The 16,163-nt window shown below is 37.5% G+C and overlaps 1 protein-coding gene across 2 annotated transcripts in view; it reads left to right on the plus strand.

The window, feature by feature from the left end:
- Positions 1-16,163, plus strand: part of nrip1b (nuclear receptor interacting protein 1b) — a 60,190-nt gene that overhangs the window by 32,687 nt on the left and 11,340 nt on the right. The window contains exon 2 of one of the 2 annotated variants that reach the window (XM_088321023.1): positions 36-124. The exons of the other annotated variant lie outside the window; for it this stretch is intronic. The gene's annotated coding sequence lies outside the window, so the exon portion shown is untranslated. The remainder of the gene's footprint in view (positions 1-35; positions 125-16,163) is intronic. 2 annotated transcript variants of the gene reach the window in all.

A 16,163-nucleotide genomic window follows, 5' to 3' on the forward strand; every position in this document is an offset into this window, starting at 1 on the left:
GTTTTTTCAATAGTATACACTTTGCTCTTGTTTAGGAGCCAAGCATGACTCTCAATCAGCTGATCCAGACCTTGGACCAAGTGTTGACTCGAAAAAATCAACTGTCCTCATTGGGATGCAGCAGGTCAGCCATAATGTTGTTCAAACGCTTACACTAAGGTGCCTTAAACCCCATCCCCGAACTTTAATTTAAGTGCTATAATTGGCTAACACGCTATGAGCGAATCCTTTTATGCTATGGTGCCTTTCGTGTTGTGAAGCTGGAGGTAGGAGGTCACTGTGAAGGTTACTCCAAACACAACAGAGAAAAGTGCTTTTGATTTACCGTATTTTCCGCACTATACAGGGATCAGAATTTTCCGCGGATCCGCGGATTTCCGCTGTTTTTGAACCCCAAAGGCATTCCGACTTTTTTACTTTTTCTCTTGCGTAGCAAACAAATTCAAAATCCGACTGTCTCACTCTTTCCTTTATTGCTCTGGCGCACCCTGGCGGCCGTTAGAAAAATTGGCCGCATTGTTGCTCAATTTGTTGGGGGGCATGGGGGTCTCCGCCCTGCTTTATTCCTGGACCCTGGCTATTTCAGCTGAAAATGAAAATCTCCATTCTGATCCCTGACTATAGGTAGCCCCAAAGAATAGGCTTTTGTAATATTTTTTGGACTATAAAGCACATGGAATTAATACTACAGTAAGGGCTCGGGTTCCACAAAAAATAAAAAGTATCGTTGATTGATCAGTCGAAATATATCACTGATCACAATTACCCAACATCGGATTTTTTTTTGGTTTGAACAAATTTATTGACACTAATAACAGAAAACAACAGTGTGAGGTTTGAACAACCCCTCTTGACAATCTCAACAGCAATCAAGCACATTCACAATATTATATTCCAATATCACGTTTATGCAACACGAATCAAACCCGGGTCGCGGTGGGCAGCGTAACAAATACGTCACACTATTATCAGTTATACTACCAAAGCGTTGATGTTATTAATGTGCTAGGCCACGAGAATTTTGTCAGTCATTAAACCGAACCCTGGTGCAAAAAAGTTTGGGAACAATTGAAAAACAGTATTCTATCGCTGACTCGCAAAGCGTGCAAGATTCTGAACTGTTGTTTTGAACCGAATGAGGAAAAGTGCATTGTGGGACTTCATTTGATCATCCTGAAATATGTATATAAACGCATGGCCGCACATATTCAAAACGTTTATAACATCAGTGCTTAGTTTGAGCTGAGAAAAAGTTAAACAACATTTTATACCAATTTTAATCACTTAGTTTCCTCTAACATCCAGTACCACGACTTAAAATAGTGTGATAAAGAGAAGCCTAAATTAATGCCTTTTCATGTGTTGTCTACATCTGGAGTGGTCTAGCGTATAGTACCCAGTGCCCTATTTGCCATGATCTGGGGTCGATTACCTTTGCATCTAATGCTATGCAATTGTGAACCACCATCCATGTCCCTAGTGGCTTGGTGGTTTTGATTTGGTGCTTATTGTTGCTATTCAGTTTCATCCCTGTTTTATCCCCATTGTTGTGCAATTGTGGTCGGTGATAAAATGTATCGACTGATCAATCGTTGTACCACTATGGTAACTCATTTCCGATTTTTTTCGCACCAGATTATAAGGCGCAAGTCCAAATATTAGGCCAAATTGAGTTTTTTGCGTGCGCCATATGGACCAGCAAATACAGTGCTCATACATGAGTATTGTTTTTGCAGACATATCGGGTAAAGTCTTTAAGTCCACACGATTTTTGAACGCTTTAGGGATGGTGCTTGAAAGTAAAAAACTAGGAGGGGGTTACAGATGTCTATGTCTTGGATTAATCAGAAAATATGACATTTGTTTCTGTTCAGTTGAAAGGTTACAGATAAGGATTATGTGGAGAATAGGTTGGGGGAGTGAGAGGAAGACAGATATCTATCAGGTTGTTTTTTTTGTTTTGTTTTGTTTTTTTCGGCAAGAGCGATCCAGTTCAAGGGCGCCCGTAGGCAAGGCAGCTCTCGTTCTTTTCAATGCCAATGTTGCTGTTCAAGGTCATTTGAGCGAGTCCTGTGACATTAAAGAGGAACAGGAAAGGGGAACAGGGAGTAGGGGGGTGTAAAACCATAAACTGCAGACATGCACACCACACACGCACTTGTACACTGCACACTGAATTGAGCTTTTAAGTCTGTGAGCTTACTCAACTGTCAGGATCTACTACGTATTTGTTGATGCAAGAGCTCCGTGATAAATTAATTTGATTCGTTTGTGATTTTAAAAATCTGAAAATTTGCTAGACCGCGATATTGAGGTTATATATTTGGATAGTATTATAAGAATTAAAGGACATTGTGTATTATTTGGCGCTTCCCAGTGGTAAACGCTTGAGAGCTATTTAGGGTTAACTTGGATGATTTTGGGAGGCCGGTAACGAATTGGATTTCAGTTATTTGATATGACGAAAATTTGCCTGAGATGCAAGCAATTTTAGATATGAGCAGGATCCGGGAACGAGTTGATCTTGTATCACTGTAAAGCAAAATAACGGTCTTTTCTGACATTTTAAGGTTAAATTATCAGTTGTGCTCATTTGCATCAAATTAGAAATACTGGCATCAATTGCCACTGACGCGTAGGTTCGTGGATATCGTAGTCGAGAGTCACTGTGGAAAATGTAGTTTTTGGTCAAAGTCCTCTTTTGACCCGTTTATTTTTTGAGGCTCGGACAAAAAAATGATGTGGCGGGGGCCGTATTTTGTCCGCAGCCCATGAGGTTGACGCATGTGCCCTGTGTAGCATGCCTAGATCTACAGCTGGATTGAATTACAGCATCAGCAAAATATCTAACACTTTTTCTGTCCCAATCAAATATTCAGCGAATGAGAATACTCGTAATGAGGATCCCTATCTCTTTACTTGAATTGTTGGAGGTGTGAGACATGGAAAACACGTTTTAAAATTGCACCGCTGGATACCCTTGACTTACTGATAATTCAACTTTGTGATGCACTTCATTGCTATTGGTGGACCTGGATTAATGAGCACTTAAGTTACATTTTAGTCACAAATATTTGCACATAGTCAATACCTAGTTGCAATCATATACAAATTGATCACACTTTTTCATGTGTTTTAACTGTTAAGGTATACAAATGCAAAACATTTCTTTCAACAATTTAAATATGAACCCAGGAAGAGAAAAGGAGCACGTCTAGCTGATTCTGGGGAAAAAAAAGCTTCCACGTCAGCTTTTTGTGTGGATACTGAAAATGCAAATTTATTCAGTTATTTTCAAATAAGTAGTTTTTGGATTTTATGCTTTTTCACATAACCTTTATCAATTGTTGTCCTCTTATACGTCAACCATATTTGAAAATCGTTGTGTGAGGTCTTATACTTGCTTAGATGATCTTATTTCAATACAGATTGAGTCTTGCCCTAAACTTTTGTGTCTTGACGTTGCATGAGCATTTCTATAAGATAAGAATAATATCAACTGTAGCTAGTTATCTTGGTTAGCTTCATTGCACTCTTCTAAGTTTGAATCAATTCCTGAATTTGAGTAATGCTTACATGGTTATATTCTAGTTCTCAATGTGGCATGATACTTACTTTGCGGCACACTGTATTGTTCAGCCTGTTTGTAAGAGTGCATTTGTGTTGGCTTGGAGAACACATTCAAATATAGCACTGAAGTTTGAGTGACAATTTGCTGTCGATTTGCAAGGTCATTATGACCCACATGCCTATTTTAGGGAGTGATAGCTCAGGACTGCCTCAAGGGAGTTCCCTTAAAGTTTTGAAAAGGATGAAATGCAACATTTGAAAACGTGGAGCCCCCATCTCATGCTGATACCTGTGTAAACACAACTTGCACAATGCAGTTAATTTTAAATCTTCACTACTATTTTCATCACATTTAAATTATTGCTCAGAATATGCATGTCAAGCATTGCTTTGGAGAAAACAAACCTTTGGAAGTGATTATCCTATAAATGTATGTGTTATTCTGCTCCTACATACAAAACGAACAATAATGCACCTATTTATTATTTTAGCAAATATTGTCCTACATGTGTTTCTTAGGTCTGTTAAGTCTTAACATCACTGTGAAATAAAGAATGTGCATCTCTAGGACAATTCGATATTTTGAGATACTTTATTGCAGCAACTGTGCAGACTGTAGGACATTTATTTTTATACTCCTTAGACTGGAATGTTTCATTGAAAACGTGTGTTGCCCATAAGGCATTTGTTTTTCTTTTGAAAAAAAAAAAGTTAATGTTTTTAAAAACTACAAAGCTAAAAACGATCAAAGTTTAATAAAAAAAAAAGCATTTTACATAAATATGTCATGTTTATTCGAACTTTAGGTTAAATAATATAGCGAAAAAATACTCTTCTGAGGCATGTAATGGTTGACTTGACAGTTGCATGTTCCCTCTCAATCCACATTAAAAGTATTAGCAAGGCGATGCTGTAAGTGGTTAAAGGTGTTTATTTCGGTGTAAACCAACTACAGTTTTTCATTGCTAACATATTAGTTCATGTTCTCTATGCACAGTATTGTATTAATGCAGTTTTCAGCATCTGAAGAAGGGAAATAAAAGCCTCAATAACACGTCCCCTGTTGGCCAGACTCCAGGCCGTTCTTTGGTGGTTTAAATCTGTGTCTTATCGATGGCACTACAACATATAAATAAATTATTTACAAATCTATGCTTTGTTATTGCAGAAATTTTAATATATACAATTTATATTTGTTCTTAATGCATATTTTAATATTTTTATTCAAATGTCGAATCCTTGCTTCATGCGAATAAATCAATTGACATCAATTGTGTAACATCTCCTTAATGTCCCCATGCATTGTACTTGCTACTCAGACAGGATTTACTGGATAAGTGTCACTCACACCCATAACGCAATCCTTTTGACCATCAACCACTCAAAGCTGGATTTGGTGGAGGCAAGAAAACGACAGCTAACGTATTTGTTTGATAAAGATATTAAGAGAGATTTGACTGCAATCAATAAATACTGCCATTATTTGCATTTTTGCATCAATTTTTGTGGAGAAAGGTCGATATATTATTATTATTATTATGTTCGATCAAAATTTTATTATTATAGATATTTTACTTAATAATGACATTAAACACCACCCCCTTCTCCGGCAAAAAGTAAATTTCGTCCTCATGTTTTACCGTAGCTTAACCTTTGTCAGTTTCCTTAACTTCTGCCCTCCCCTCTTGTTTATTTGATATGAACATGCGCTTTTCAAAAATATTCGTAGGTCAAGAAATTAGCATTCATTTTACATAAGCCTCACCTCAAGGGAGCTGATATAATTTTTCGCCATCTTGCTGCTTCGAGTATGCAAAAAAACTCATAACGGCTAGGCAAAAAAGGATCGGTAAAGTGGTGTGTTTTGGGCACTCTCCATAGTTTGCATTCTTCTTTGTGCTTTTTAGCATTAGTTTTTCATTGATCTACACCACGGGTCCAGGGTGCACCCAACGGAGAGCTGAGGTGCCCGCGTACCTGTTCTGAAAATTGGTCACCAGTGCCTAGGTCATTGAGATTCTCTAGTAAAATGTTTTTTTTAATTGGTTTTTACTGAGTCTATTTAAATCGTACTTCCAATAATTATCCTGGTAATGACACAGTATCAACCTAGTGATACCATAAGTTGTTTTTTAGAAATGCATGCCAAAACTAGGCGCCTTTTGCGGTAATTTGTTACAAAAAGTAGCTCTCAGCTTGAAACGGTTGGATACCCCTGATCTGGACCATACATTTAGGGGTTCAACAATACACACTGTCCCTTTAACAAATATAAATAATTTAATATCTCTTATTTTCTCAATTTCCTGTGGCCCACGAGAACTAGTTCCTCTGCACACTAGTGTGCCACATCACATTTGTTGATAGAGTGTTTTGAGAATAAAACATAGTTGTTTATTATCAATTAAAATGTATTTTGTGTATCTCTAATGTTCTGTTGCTGACTGACATTCATCCTCGCTCATTCAAGTTATGGAATTATATTCTAAATTTTGCCGATTGGTGAATTATGCCACTTTAAATGGAAAAGTAGTACTGTAATTTGGTATTGAAGTAACACAAGGAACATATTCACAACATATTAATAATTAAAATTGATTCTTATCGATTCGTCATCCAACTGGTATTTTTCTCAAGTCAAACACTGCAAAGAATTTAACTGGCAAATAAGTCAGTACATGTTGACCTTTCTGTGTCAGTGTGTTTTTTCAAATAATAAAGTCAAGTCAAGTAAAGGGGTAAAACAAACATGTAACTATAAATCCTCAAAATAGTGTCTTGGATTTACACAATTGCACTACGTCACATCGCAATATCAGTTCGATTTTTGTTAATTGTGCAGCTTTAATTTAACGCCTAAAACATTATGGCAACTGGTTTGTTTAGGGTTCTATTGTATGGGGAGATATGGCCAATTGGCTTGAATCTTGACTGTCTGAAACGTTATTTGGTGGTGCATTTGTTGGATTTTTTTTTCTTTTATTCTCTATCTTTTTAAAAAAATAATAATTTAATGGTTGATCTTGGCTGCCAAACCTCTGTGGTGTGGGAAGCATTCATGGTTTTGTTTTGTTTTCTCTACCTTTTTATTTTTAATTGTTTTTTTCCCCTGAAAGGAAGGAAACAGCGGCAACTGAAGAGCGAAGTAGCAAGGGGTCTCTGTATACCCATGAAGTATATAGAGATTTTATGCAAAAACCATGCACTATTTACTCACATTTTTCATGTTTAAGCATTTGAAATTACATTTAAAGCCGCAGTGTTAAAATGTAGCAAAAAAGTAGAGGCTTATAGTCCGTATTTACAATAGTAGTCATACATGTCTAAACTGACCCTACAAATCGTTCACAGCAAAACGGTACCCTGAAAGTTGCAGCTGAAAGTGTTCAGCACCCCTCTTTCCCCTCCTGTGGACAGTAGGTTCTTCCAGCCTCCATCCTTTGTAACGTTGTTTTGTGTGTGTGTGTATGTATGTGTGTGTGACAGCTGCCTAATTGGGCATTCTCCCCTCGTCGAGAGCTCTCTCTCTCCCTCTCTCTCTCCTCCTGGGTTGGGGATGCTGACGGATGGCAGCGGATTACAGATGAGGACACAGTGACCTGCCTGACCTTGCTGCATAGCCGCGGGGGAGAACAAGGCGGATGGGGAGGGCAGTAAAGGCGAGGGAGGGGAGTTTTGGGTAGAGACAGACCGCAAGGGGTGGGGAAGACTGGGTGTGAAGACTGCAGAGGGAGGAACAAGCGGGGCAGGAGGGCGGGTTCTGTGCTCACAGGTGGGAAGAGGACTATTAGGTCAGCAGGGGACAAGGTCACGCAGAGGTGGGGATCTATGTGAGGACGTGAAGGGCAATATGCCAGGTGGCTGAGGTAGGTGGGCGATCAGATAAATGACAAGCGTAACATGACTGAATCTGCCTGGCCTCCCTCCCCTCAACTTCCTTTTGTCTATGTCAGTATGTCAAGGGCATGAGACCCCAGCACTGCGGCATCCCCTCCTTTTCTCCAACCCCAACCATTATTCTTACCCCTACTCTAATCTTCCTCTTACAAATAAAAATACCGTAAATTCTCCGTTATATCTGTCGCTGGCTCTGCTCCACTATTGTAAGCTGGCAATGTCCTCCAGACTGGGCAGACAGCAGCCAGTGATTTCCTGGGCTTTGATGATGACTCACTATATTCATTTTTGTCCGCTACCAAGCTCCCAGCATACCACACCATGACGCTGTATGTCAGAATGCTCTCCACTGTGGCTTTTTTGAAGGTCACAAGCAGCAGGTACCCATTGCCTCCCTGCTTGGCGCTCGGCATTAAGGGTTGGAATTGGGGGGTTTGGTCACCTAATGACTCCCAACACAGCAGTTGGGTCTAAAAAAAAACAGCGCCGATCGAAGGCGACGAGTCACGTCGATAGCTTCGCGTGACAAAATGATTTCCGGTAGATATCATGTTGATGGTTGATACTGGCTGAATAATAATGAAATGAAAAATAAAAATAAAATAAATCGCAATTGGCTCACGGGCCACAAGTTTAGGGGCTCTGCTTTATATAGCCTCAATTGATGATGAGTTGTGCTTGTTCTCCTAAGAGTCGAGTATGACTTTCTTGGATTTCATGGTGTTCATTATTAGTTTATATTTGGAATGTTAGGGTGAAGCTATGGCACTCCTGACCTGACTTTGCCTTTGTTGACATTTTATTTACGGGACACAATAATTATTGTTTCTTTTTAAGATATTCTTCAGGTTGTGTAACTTAAGAGCTTGTTTGAATAAAAAAGTCTGCTTTTGCTCTAAAAAGCTTGAGGACTACTGGTTCTTTTATCTCAATTAAGTTGCATTTCGGTGTCTGAGAAGTGCTATATACGTAGATTTGACAGAGTGCCTCATTGTGGCTCGCTTATCGTTTTTTTTTTTTTTTTGACAGTCCAAAAATGAATCTGAGATGTACACAAATATTAGTCCACATAAAAACACACATACCCAATGAACACAAATGTGACCTAAAATGCAGATAATACAGTACATGAATGACGACAGTTTGACATGCTTAGGGTTTGCTGTGTGACACGTCTGATAGGAAATCAGTAGCTCATGCCGTGTCCCGTTTTGACTGATTAAATTTAGAATTAATCTTCCTGTGTAGGTTCTTTTATACCCAGGGAATGCTCTCCAAAGTCAGATTTGTTGTCACATGTTGCCTATTGACCAGGGCTGCACCTAACAAATATTTTAATAGTCGACTATTCACCGATTATTGAAACGATTAACCCCTTGATGTTCCGAAGGACCATTGAGAAGCAAATACGTGTCCGTACGATGTCATGCCACTTATCATTAGAACGTTTAAACTCTTGGAATTCATGGTATGCATTTCAAAATGTACTCATCACAGAAACATCACGATCAGTCTGAAACAAGATACCCAAATTTATAAAGCCAGGATAGCTCACCAATAACGTCCCCTGGTAGTCAACCAATGAGATGATTCTCTGCAAACATCGAGTTGTTACATCCAGGATTCTCAAGTGAGTATCCGTGTAAAATATTTACATTGCAAGTAGTCATTATATTTGCTGTTGTCCAGGCTAACATCCTCCCAAACTTTAGAAATTTTGGTACGGGTATTGGTTGACGCCCATTCTGTATGTTCGTTACCGCTCGAGACCGAGACGCTTTTGTGCATAAGTGACTCTCAGCAGAGCTTAAAATCATGGCGACAGTAGTCAACAATTAATTCCATTCTTGACAATTTCTATTATTGTTTTTTGTCGACGTTGACTAATTATTGCAGCCCTAATATTCACGCGTGTTTCTAAGACTTCTTCCGGCACACTTGGGGGTTTTATTTTTGACCTGCTCTGGGTGAATGCGTACGTAACACCATTTACTGCAGGAGTCAAGCTGCGCAAGCTCTTTTAATCCCATGCCCCGGTGCACGTAGTCTTGATTAGTGGCAGCGGTTATCTGTGCAGGAGACGGCTCGCTCTGCTTTAGCATTTGCTCAGGTCTGGAGCATTGAGGTTGGGGGACAAGTCATGAGAAAGTTGAATGAAGGAGAGAGGTGGAGGGTGTAGGAGGGCACGTCGAATGGAGGGCGAAAACCTGATTAGTATTCTGAAGGAGCATGTCTGGCAGTAGCACAAATTGATTACTGCACTTTACCTGTATCAGCCCCCACTGCTAAAGAATACAGAATATGGGAGCCTGAGGTCCCTCGTGGTTAACATCCCACAACACCGTAAAATAGGAATAAAGCTTTTGGCTCAATGATTACTAATAGTAAGTTGTCTTTCACCGCTTAGTCTTTTATTACACGAAAATGATTGTCTGGTTGCAGTCGGGGGTTGGCCTTGATTCGACAGTCAGTGACTGTTAATGGAGAAAATACTCAATTCCTGATGTCCTTGATGTTTATGTGGACATCCAGGCGGCGGCGGTCATTGCTGTGAACCTCATCTTGACAAGTACTAATTTCAATTTTCAGAAAATCAATACTTGTTTTGCCTTTTATCAGAACTCACTTTATATGAAATTTGAACAAATGCACAGATAGGTTTGAGTGGCATGAATTTAAAACTATTAAATGTTCCCATTCCAATAAATACATATTAAAAAGTAATTGGATTTTGGATGACACATTCTGGCTTTTCGACCAATTGTGAACATTTCATTTGTACACTTGGTTGACCGTAAACAACTAATTTGGCTATCACAAACTGATAATCACAACGGAGGAGCGCTGGGAGAGCTTTTTTGGTGTCACGTCGCATTGCCTTGAAAATTTTGGCCAATGGGCTGAGCCTGGAGACCTATTTATGAATAAATGAAGACACCTACTCGTTCTAGTCCAAATTGTATCTGTTTTTAATTCAGGTTAGATTAATCGAATTGGGTTTGAAACACTAATAATTAAACCAAACTAATACATTAGGTTCCTCTTTAAGCATTTCATATTATATTTAGTTCTGGAGTATCACCTTTGTACTTTTGTAATATTTCTGTTGTACGATTTTTGTAATATTTCTTTAATATGACTTTTATGGTAGTTTTGTAATAGTATTTTATTTTTTTTTAAGAATTTTCCGTTGTAGGATTTATTAAGTATTTCTGTCATAGCATTTTCTTTTGGTATTTCTTTAGTATTTCTGAAGAATTACTGTTGTTGCATTTTTGGAGTATTTCTGTGGTCGTAATTCTTTTAGTTTTCTTTTTTTTTTGAAGGAAAGTAAAATACATTTGGTCTCTGTTTAGGCACTAAATTAGCTATTTGTGTTTGTAGTATTTATTTTGTATTTTTGTGGTAGTATTTTATAATAGACACAAACAGGGACGATGGAGACAAAGCTGGCAACAAAAGACTACTTCTAAAGTAGTCCTTTATTTGTCATAAATATTGTAATTATATTTTTACCCTTTTTATTCGGCGGGCCGAATTAAAAAGCATGGTGGGCGGACCTACCTTGTAATATAAACAATAGATATTTTCAACTAAATCACAAAGAGGATGCAATGGTTCATGACCTCAGATACACTGAGGTTGCAATTATCGTATCTTGTGAGATATTTCATTAAAGAATCAAATTTCCGCCTCCCAAAAATAATGTCTTGGGCAATAAGGCATGCATTCTGAGTCTGGTTTTTATCCTGTCAGTTCTTTACTAACTTGTTATGTGTAAATGTCAAAATCCACTGCCTTTTAACACTAGATGAACAAGATTCCACAATATGTCTTGCACCAAAAAAAAATCAAAAATCTTCTAGCGATATATATTAAGATGTCTCCTCTTTGTGAAGTGTACTAGCCAAATTGGTCCTTATCCAACACCCGAGGCTACAAATACAATAGCCTGACTTTGACTTGCTTACATATTGTCGCCAAACCTGTTATATCTCCTTGCTGCAAACTCGTCATTTGGTATTTTCTTGTGAAAAAAAGTGGTTTCTTAGAGGTAAAGTGAACCAAAAGGATTCCACAGCGACATGACGTCCCCTGTGTGTCTGAACAAGAATTATGATATTTCTGTCCAAAACACAAATGGGAAATGATTCCATATCCTGACCCTTAGACATTGATTCTGGCTTTTGCCCACCCTTGTCTTAATTAAAACGTAATAATTCCACATTTCATCTAAGTCATTTTCATTTTTGTTATTGTTTTATTGTGGTCAAAACGACAACATTTTATTGAATGTCTATGTCTTTGGAAATCGCTAGTCTTTTCCGAACTACATACCACCCCCAACAAGTATTTTGTGAATTTTTTTAATATAAAAAGGGCACTGGACTTCAAGGTGCATGAAATTGAACATATACTGTAAGAACGAGGGTTGCATTTCAACACTTGTCAGGAAAGATAAAAGATATTTTGCAAAAGATAAACAATATGATATCAGGTTTCACCACTAAAATGATTCAATTGCTTACAGTATGCGAAATTATCTCACTAAAATTATGCATTTCTGATTTTCTTCGCTGAATATTTTTGGTTTTAGATGCGCCTCATCGTCCGTAAAATATGGTAGTTAGCTGACCTAATTATTACTGCCACGCTTATTCCTTTTCCAAGCTACTAAGTATCATTACATTCGTTATTAACTATTTTTAATAATTCAGAATGCTTTTCTGTGTCAGAAATATAGGGCATTCTTCCCTTGTTTTGAAAAGCTACTGCTGATGGGAGTACTGGGTCAGCCACCGGGATCAGACGCAGCACTAATCTGATTGAAGTCTCCTGTTCATTGGCTTGCTTTCAGCTTTTCTATGCCAGCTGGACCGATGCTGCTCGAGATTTTATTGTTAAAGGTTACTCCTAATTGTTCCATACTTGATTGGGTTAAATGTATCCAATTGAACTAATTAACATTATTTTAGTCATGCGCACTGTACTAATTTTGTTGTGAACATAAAGATGAAAATACAGGATTCTCATGTTCAACGTCAGTAGGAGTTTTCTAAAACTGTGACTCTTAACTGGTGTTACTTTTGGATACTTTTTTACAAGCCTAGACCCAAATCAAGTAAAAAACACTTTTTCAAATGTATGGATTGAAAATCTGACATTGTTGGGTACATAAAAAAACTGTCTTTTTTCCTCTTATTTATTTTCTTCGTGTATTTTCTTTTTCCTTTATTGTTTTTTCTCCCCCCCTCTTTTTCCTTTATTTTTAGCTTCTTTTTTTGTTTGTTTTGTCTTTATTTTTCCTTACCCCCATTTTTTTTTTGTTTGTTTTTTTTTTCCTCTTCTTTTTTTCTTTGTTTTTTAAATTATTTCCTCATTTTCCTTTTTGTTTACTCTTTTTTTTCCCTTTTTCCCTTTTCCTTTATTTTTCTCTTACTTATTATTCCTTTCTTTCCTTTTTTCTAATTTTCCTTTTGTTCTTATGTTCTTACCTTTTTTTCTACTGGTGTCTTACTCCCCTTCATGTGAACGCGAACTCTGATTTTCCTATGCTGTGTCGCGATGGTAGTCCGTACAATATGTTTATTGAGAAATATAGATTAACATGATTAAAACAAAAAAGCGATCGCTGTCCATAATGAGTCTATTAAAACATATTCCTGCGAACGTCACCAACACTAGTCGACCCAATGTAGCTAAACGCTACAATATTTACGACGACGACTAGTTGTACATAAGTAGGCTTTATATAGCGTGGTATAGTAGTATACTATCATAGTAACCTTATTGTAAAGCATGTTTGTTGTACGTAGTTGTTCACTGAGAACTGTAAACAGTAAAAAAAATGCTTTAATTGAAACAACCCACAGAAAACATGTCCAGACCCACAACGTGAGAACCACTGTTTTAAAAGGCAAACTCATTGCACAAATGCGTCTGTCCTTTATCTTTTTCTGTCTTTTCGTTGCATCACCTACTCCTTCAGTGCATCCCAAATTACTCATAGCAAAAGGGGGAGGAAAAAGCAATACTCATAAAGATGGACATCCTGCTGACTCATAGCAAAATGCCTCTCAAGGGCTGATGCCAAGGATATTATGAAAATGATTCATTAAAGGCCAAGGATTTGTGCTGGTTTTACCTTGCTTTCAGGGCAGCCTGGCAGCGGGACATTTGATCTCAATTGCAAAGTGGCCCCTTTCCCTCAGACATCAAAATGCCTAAAATTTGGCACGCCGGCTACGTAGCGAGTAGGGCTGCAACTAACGACTATTTTAATGGTCGACTAGTCATCGACTATTAAACTGATTAGTAGAAAAATTGGATCATTATGAATTATTTTCCTGAATTTAGCAGGAAGTTGATTTCGTTGTGTGGCAAATTATGATAAACACAGCTAAAACTGTTACAATGAAAAATGCACATTTCATTGAACATAATCCGGATTCGCAGAAAAATGTAATACAAATCTAAAACTAATAGACACAGTGCTTTGTCAGTGGAGACACAAAACTGCATGTATTTGAAAGGCACTGACAGGCATAGCGCTCAAGTTTTCTTACAGCAAAATTTATGTATTTAAAGAGTACAAGGCATGTCAATAAAGCCGTATTTGCTTGAATGTTACTTAAGTCATTCTAGACCAGTCTATTAGAACTGTTGTAAATCTTTTTGCTTATTGATCCTGACAGTCTTTTATCTTTTTCTATTTAAAATCTTTATCACATGTTTACGCTGGAGTGCCATATCTAATCTAATTACATCCAATGTTGATATATAAAGACAATTTAATTAAGACGGGTTCATTCAACTGTCCGACTCTCTTCAAATGTTGGTGAATCACCAAGCTACTGCCATGAAACGCAATTCGGACTCTGGTTAGTTCAACTGCCCGACTGTTCTCTTAAGATGTTGGTGCATCACAGAGCTACTGTCGGTAGCTAAGTTTGCCGGTTTGCAAAATTTGCAAGTCGTCTTTTTATTGGCCTTATCTCGGCTAAAATGCTCCCAAACTTTAGCAGTTTTGATACGCGTATGTGATGTTGATGTCACCGTTTCTGTATTTTACCGCTCGAGACAGACTCTATAGCGCATGAGTGACTCAGCAGAGATTATATACATGTAGAGATGCCTCACTCTGTTGGAAAAAAACGTATCTGGTGACGATAGTCGAAAGTGAATTCCCTTGTCTATTATCAATTTTTGTCGACCAACGTTGCAGCCCTAGTAGCAAAGCTGTTCTTATTTCCAATGCCAATGTCTACAAATGGAAGGTGTGTGATGGTTCAAAAGGGAAATGAGCGCCATTTTGGAAAGACAATGTAAGCAAATGATAACCTTACAGCCCAATGGGAATAAATCGGTTAGAGAGTCATGTCAGCCATGGCTCATTAAGAAGGAATGTGTGTGTATTTAATTATTGCGCTCATTTTCAGCCACTCAGGAAATGGCCTTTGGGCGGGTCTTAGAAATGGCACACAAATATTTACAATAGCAGCTTGTCTAAGCATACCAGTCGCAGAAGCTTGGTGGTGTAGCCAATCACTCTTGTCTGCATCATTTTATGATGACTCATCTGTTTGCATCGCTTGCCAAATGTTTTATCATAATTTTTCTTAGTGCTTATACTATCAATGGGTTGGTGTATGTGAGGTGCAGTTATTGGACAGTGTAGGTTGCTTGTCAATACTACGGAGTCAATCAATTGTCATTTTGACTTTGGAATTGGGCAGAGAGATATAATTGGGCAATCTGGAAAATTGCAATTTTAATTGATCATAACCCAAAAAAACACACCCAACGCCTTTTTTAAAGTGATATTGATTATACATCCTGTGGAAAATGTACTCACAAAGATGGCTTATTTTAAATCTGTATTATGCTAACATAACCCTCATAGCTCATGCTTAAAATAGCTATAGATGGGTTTTGCCTATCACTTGCCCAAATCCTTCAAATTACTGGTTAGTTATGATTGTTTAATAATGAACAGGTTAATAATTTGAATTAAACTCCTTAAATTACCCAACTTTATTCTGTGATTCGCTGAAATTTGAATTTGATTTTCAAAGTAATAAAATAATTTCATAAGATTGATTTATTGTCCCGCCCTACTGTACATTCAATTTCTGCGTTTAACTCATGGAACTTGACTTCCACTGCTGCTTATATTTTGCTGAAATTACTGATTTGAACAACCAATAATTTATAAAGGAAATACATGACTATGTTTTTGTTTTATTTCAGAATTATTTCTTATTTGGTTTTTTTTTCTGAAGTTGCACCCAAAAATAGTCTTTTGTCATACATTTTTAATACATAAAGCATACCTTTTTTGAAAGACAATCTGTTTTCTCCATTCTCCATCATTCGTTTCCGGCACTGTGAGTAACAGAAGTTTGATAATGAGATAAGCTCTAATACCTTTTTGTGTGATATCTGTACCATATCGATTTATCAATCATTGCACAAATACCATGGTATACCATAAAATCTTGCGTAGTTTTATTCAATCTTATCCAGTGTATTCTACGATCTATAACTTTCAAATTCTAGGGTAATTTGGGGTTTTAAGATCCGCTTTAAAATCCGGAAAATACAGTAATTTCAGAAGTCTATTTTCATATCATTTTTCCTTTTCATATTGATTTAGTTTTCCAGCTTCTGTTTTTCCCTTTCATTTTTATCTGAAA

This window comes from Urocampus carinirostris, chromosome 17, assembly GCF_059441175.1.
Source record: "Urocampus carinirostris isolate Australia breed hairy pipefish chromosome 17, RoL_Ucar_1.0, whole genome shotgun sequence".
NCBI classification, from domain to species: domain Eukaryota; kingdom Metazoa; phylum Chordata; class Actinopteri; order Syngnathiformes; family Syngnathidae; genus Urocampus; species Urocampus carinirostris.